Here is a 5822-nt window from a genome sequence, read left to right as displayed (position 1 = left end):
TTTCATTACTTCCTCATCACTCGCAGCTATGATTAAATCATCTACCCATATTATGATGATGACCTTGTCATTTTGGTTTTCTTTGACATAAACACAATGATCTGCTTCATTCTGAATAAAGTCATTGTCAATCAAGTAAGAATGGAGCATCAGATCCCAATGACGACCGACCTGTTCAGGGACGTATAGTGACTTTTTAAGTTTACACACCAGCTTCTGTTTTGTATTTGTCACTTCATACCCTTCTGGTTGTTCTACACAGAGCTCACAATCTATGGGTGCATGAAGATAGGCTGTCTTTACATCCATTTGGTGTAAGAACAAATTTTCCGGAACTGATTTCTGCATAAACACCCTCACACTTGTCATATTTGCTGTTGGAGAAAATGTTTCCTCGAAATCCGTGCCATACTTTTGACTGTAGCCCTTAGCAACATACCAAGCTTTATATTTGTTTGTGCCATCTTCATTTCTTTTTAGCGCTTACGCCCCCCACCCCCCACCCCCACCCCCACTGCACACTTGCCTTGGGGTAGCTGTGTTAGGGTAAAAGTGTTGTTCTCTCTCAATGACTCCATCTCTTCGTCCATAGATTTCATCCACTTGTCAGCATTAAGTGAACTCCTTGCCTCTTTAAATGTCTAACTGATCATAATCATCATCATCATCATCATCATCATCATCATCATCATCATCCTGGTCTGAGCTCATCTCTGTCTGGGTTTGTTGCTCTGGAGATGGGTTCGACACAAATTTTAGCAGTCTGTTTTAGTACTCTTTCACTATTTGGATAATATACAAAATAAGCTGGACTATTTTTGTCATATCCAATGAAAACTCCCTTCTCACCTCTTGAGTCAAGTTTCTTTTTGTTGTGCTTGTATGCATAGCACACAGCACCAAACTTTTGCATTTGTGACACATTTGGTTTCTTTCCCGTCAAGCCGAAACGCCCCCCCCCCCACCACCACCACCACACACACATTAGCTCCTCCATTCATTCACATGTACAAGCCGGCTGCTCCGGGAGCTCCACGCCGACGTTTCGGTGATCGATGTCCGCAGAAGGTGCACCATTGCCGGCCTGCGGTATCCTGTAGACCCCCCCCTCCATACACACATGCAATACGCCTTGAAACGCATCGCTCGCACCGACGCGGGGAATCCTTTACCCTACTTCCACAACAACGGCGAGAATCACATTGCGTCGGCCGCCGTGAGGAAGAGGGGGGGGGGGGGGGGGGGCATTAAGGGGGGGAGAGAGAGAGACATGGAGATTTTCTCAGCCTCTCATTCTTTTTTTTTTTTTTTTTTTTAATTGAACATAAATAGTACACACAAATATACAAATGTACAAATAAACATGGCAAGGTAGAACTGAATGTCAATGAAACAACCAGGCATGAGGAAGCAAAGGACATAAGGACTGTTGAGATAGGTGATCTCATTAGTTTTATTTGAGTTTACATTCTAGTATACATATGTTTTATTTGTATCTACTCTCAGGAAATGTATGGCACTTTATGACAAGGTTTGGGACTTGTTTTAGTTTTTCGCGACTGTTCAGCTAACTTGACGTTAACTTCTACGTCAGTGTTCTTTTTTTGGTATAGCGGTGCTGGCGGGAATTTTTCCCTCACTCTGTACTGTACATGTCCCATGGCTAACCGATGTTGATTCCCGGAGCTGTGAAGAAGAAAATAAAAGACGATTCAAACAAGGCAAACTTGTGAATTCCTTCCGAAACATGGAAAACGAAGAAGCTGCAAACTTAAACGCAACAGGTTATGGGCCCAGGCAACGAACAAAAGGAGGAAGATGGCAACGTTTGGTTTTCGATGGAGACGAAAACTACTACGAGCTTTGGGAAGTAAAGTTTCTGGGACACATGCGACTCGAAGGTTTGAAAGAGACAATACTTTCAACTGTTGAGCCCGACCCAGATAAAAATGCAGAATGCTACGCTGAGCTTATCCAGTTCCTCGATGATAAAAGTCTATCATTGGTAATGAGGGAAGCCGCAGATGACGGTCGAAAAGCTTTGAAAATATTACGGGATCATTACGCCAGCCAGGGTAAGCCCAGAATTATTTCCCTGTACAGCGAACTATGCTCACTCAAGAAGGAACCCGACGAAACAATAACAGATTACATGATCAGAGCAGAAAAGGCAGTCACCGCTCTGAGAAACACAAAACAGGTGATAAGTGATGAGCTGATGATCGCTATGGTTATGAAAGGGCTTCCAGAACCGTACAAGCCCTTCGTCATTCACGTAACTCAGAGCAGTGAAGAAATGACGTTTATTCAGTTCAAGAGTAAACTAAGAAGTTATGAAGAGACTGAAAAGTTTGACAGCAAAACCAAATCAGACAATGTAATGAAAGTGGACATGTCAACGGTGATCTGCTATGGATGTGGAAACCGTGGCCATATGGCAAAAGCTTGTCACCAAAAATCAGGGCCAAAATGGTGCAGCTATCACAGAAGCACAACCCACACCGATGAGACATGCAGAAGAAAATCCAAGCCCAAAGAAGACTCGGTCAAACAAAACACAGACATCCAAGACAAAGATAAGGAAGATGAGCAAACTTTTGTATTCAAGGTCAGTCAAAAAGTCCCTCCGGAAAATATCAGAAAAAATGGACTGATGGTAGACTGTGGCGCTACATCACACATCATAACACAAGAAGACAAATTCATAAGATTTGATGAGTTTTTCAACCCAAACAAACATTACATGGAGCTAGCAGACGGGACCAGAAGAAACAAAGTGGCACTAAAAAGAGGTGATGCAGAAGTGTTACTCCAGGACATTGAAGGAAAACCTGTCCTGGTAACCTTAAGGGGAGCCTTATTCATCCCATCATATCCTCAGGACTTCATATCGGTGAAGGCAGCCACAGCTGATGGAGCCAGCGTGATATTCAAAGAAGGAGAGAACAGACTCATAACCAAAGAAGGAAAAATTTTCAGCATTGAGGAATGTGACAGACTCTACTACATAAGAACGGTAAATTATCAACAACTTTATGATGATACAGTAAATGACATGATGTCCAGAGATAGAGTAAACTTAACTTGTGATGTCAAAACATGGCATGAGATTATGGGACACTGCAATGTAAAAGATGTATTAAAATTACCAAACTTAGTAGAGGGTATGAAGATTACAGGTCAGACCAAGGTAGACTGTAACGTAGACTGTAACGTATGCACGGAGGGAAAATTCACAAATAGCAGAAACAGGCAAGCTGATGCAAAAGCTGATGCACCCCTAAAAATGGTACACACTGACTTATCAGGCCCGATTGAACCAGCTGGTCAAGAAGGGCATAAGTATGTCATTTCATTCACAGATGATTATTCAGGGGCAGTATTTGTATATTTTCTCAAATACAAGAGTGAAGCTACATTAGCAACAGAGAAGTTCCTTGCTGACAGCGCAGCGTATGGTCGTGTCAAATGTATCAGGTCAGACAACGGGACTGAATACACAGGACATGCTTTTCAATCTCTTCTAAGGGAGAAAGGCATAAGACATGAAACATCATCCCCATACTCTCCCCATCAAAATGGGACAGCAGAAAGACAATGGAGGACCCTTTTTGAAATGGCAAGGTGTATGCTAATAGAAAAAGGATTACCAAAGGTTTTGTGGCCTTATGCTGTCCAGACCGCTGCCCATATTCGAAATAGATGTTACAATGACAGACACAAAAATACCCCATACTTCATGTTAACAGGGAGAAAGCCAAATCTTTCAAAAATGTGGATATTCGGAACTGAGTGTTATGCATACAAACATGACACTAAGAAATTGGATCCCAGATGTGAAAGAGGAATATTTGTGGGATACAGTAAGAAAAGCCCTTCATACCTGGTCTATAATCCACTTACAGAAAAAGTGTCAAAACAGAGACTGGTGAAATTGATCAAAAAGGGAAGAATTGAACAACAAACACAAACTGATGATTTTGAGACAGAAATCCAGGGATATGAAGACACAGAATCTACAGATGAAACCAGTATAGATGTGTCACAAAGTGAAAATAAAACAGACAACCATATACAAAATGAGGATGAGAGTACTAACGCAGATGTGTCACATGACGAAGAAACAGCAGAAAATGTCCAAAATGAAAAAGAGACGAGGTCAGACATAAAACCCAGATATAATCAAACCAGTCGCTATCCTAGACGAAAAAGGGTCGTTCCAAGGTATTTAGAGGAGTATCAGACAGACTATATTAACAATGATAAAAATCATACAACTATTGATTACTGTTACAGGACTGTGTGCGGAGTCCCACAGAATTATAGTGAAGCACTGAAGTCACCACTGGCACCCGGGTGGAATTGTGCCATGAGGGAAGAGATTGACTCGCTTAAACAGAATGACACATTTGAACTGACAACTTTACCTGAAGGGAGAAAAGTAATTGGAGGAAAATGGGTATTTGCCCTTAAAGAAAATGCTGAAGGAGGACAAATATTTAAGGCGAGATATGTAGCTAAGGGTTACAATCAAACAGAAGGCATAGACTACTATGAAACTTTTGCACCGACAGCTAACATTACATCAGTGCGGGCACTAATGCAGATAGCTGTACAAAATAACCTCATTGTCCATCAAATGGATGTTAAGACGGCATATTTACATGCTCCTATACATGAGGAGATTTTCTTGGAACAACCAGAAGGGTTTGAAATGATGTCAGAAACAGGAGAGAAACTAGTGTATAGATTAAAGAAATCTCTTTATGGCCTGAAACAATCAGGAAGAAACTGGTATGAACTCCTTAATGACCATTTAGAACAGGACAACTTTGTGAGAAATCTCTCTGACCACTGTGTGTACAGAAAACAGACGGAAAATGGTGACACAATCATTGTAATAATTTGGGTAGATGATTTAATTATTGCCGCAAGCAGCAATGATGCACTCAGCACATTTAAACAGAACATGAAATTCAAGTTCAACATGAAAGACCTGGGGAAACTATCATATTTTTTGGGCATACAATTTGAACAAAAGGGGGATGAAATCAAAATGAACCAGACAAAGTACATCCTAAAAATGCTAGAGAGATTTGGAATGTCAGAATGTAAAGCAAGATCTACTCCAAGTGAGCAAAAATTAGAGGGCATCCCTGTAGCTGATGAAAATGAGCAAAGTGAACCTGTCGACCCCAAAGAATATCGTGAGATTGTAGGCAGTCTTATTTATGCCATGACTTGCACCAGACCTGATATCAGCTGGATAGTGAGCAAACTATCACAGAATCTGGCAATGCCAAAAGTAGAAAACTTAGTAGCTGCAAAACATGTTCTGAGGTATTTGAAGGGGACAGCTGATTATGAACTAAGTTTCAAGACAAATAAGGAGGATTTGAACCTGATAGCTTACAGTGATTCAGACTGGGCATCATCTGTAGAAGACAGACGTAGCACTACAGGCTACTGTTTCAGTTTAACAAAACAAGGCCCAGCCATTGCATGGAAGTCAAGGAAACAGCCCACAGTGGCCCTGTCAACATGTGAGGCTGAATACATCGGCCGAGCCACCACCGCACAAGAAAACATGTACCTGTCTCAACTGTTAAACGGTATGGACAACAAAATGTACAGTTGCACAACAATCTACGGAGACAATCAGGGGGCCATCGCACTGAGTAAGAATCCTGTAAACAGACAAAGGTCAAAACACATTGATGTAAAATATCATTTCATTCGTGAAGCACTCAGTGAGGGTTAAATAAATCTTATCTATTGTCCATCAGAGGACATGTTGGCAGACATCTCGACAAAACTCATGA

The sequence above is a fragment of the Fistularia commersonii genome, unplaced genomic scaffold (genome assembly GCF_037954325.1).
Source record: "Fistularia commersonii isolate RoL2024-O1a breed Wild unplaced genomic scaffold, RoL_Fcom_v1.0 HiC_scaffold_68, whole genome shotgun sequence".
Classification (NCBI taxonomy): Eukaryota; Metazoa; Chordata; class Actinopteri; order Syngnathiformes; family Fistulariidae; genus Fistularia; species Fistularia commersonii.
Note: the sequence above shows the minus strand (reverse complement) of the source record.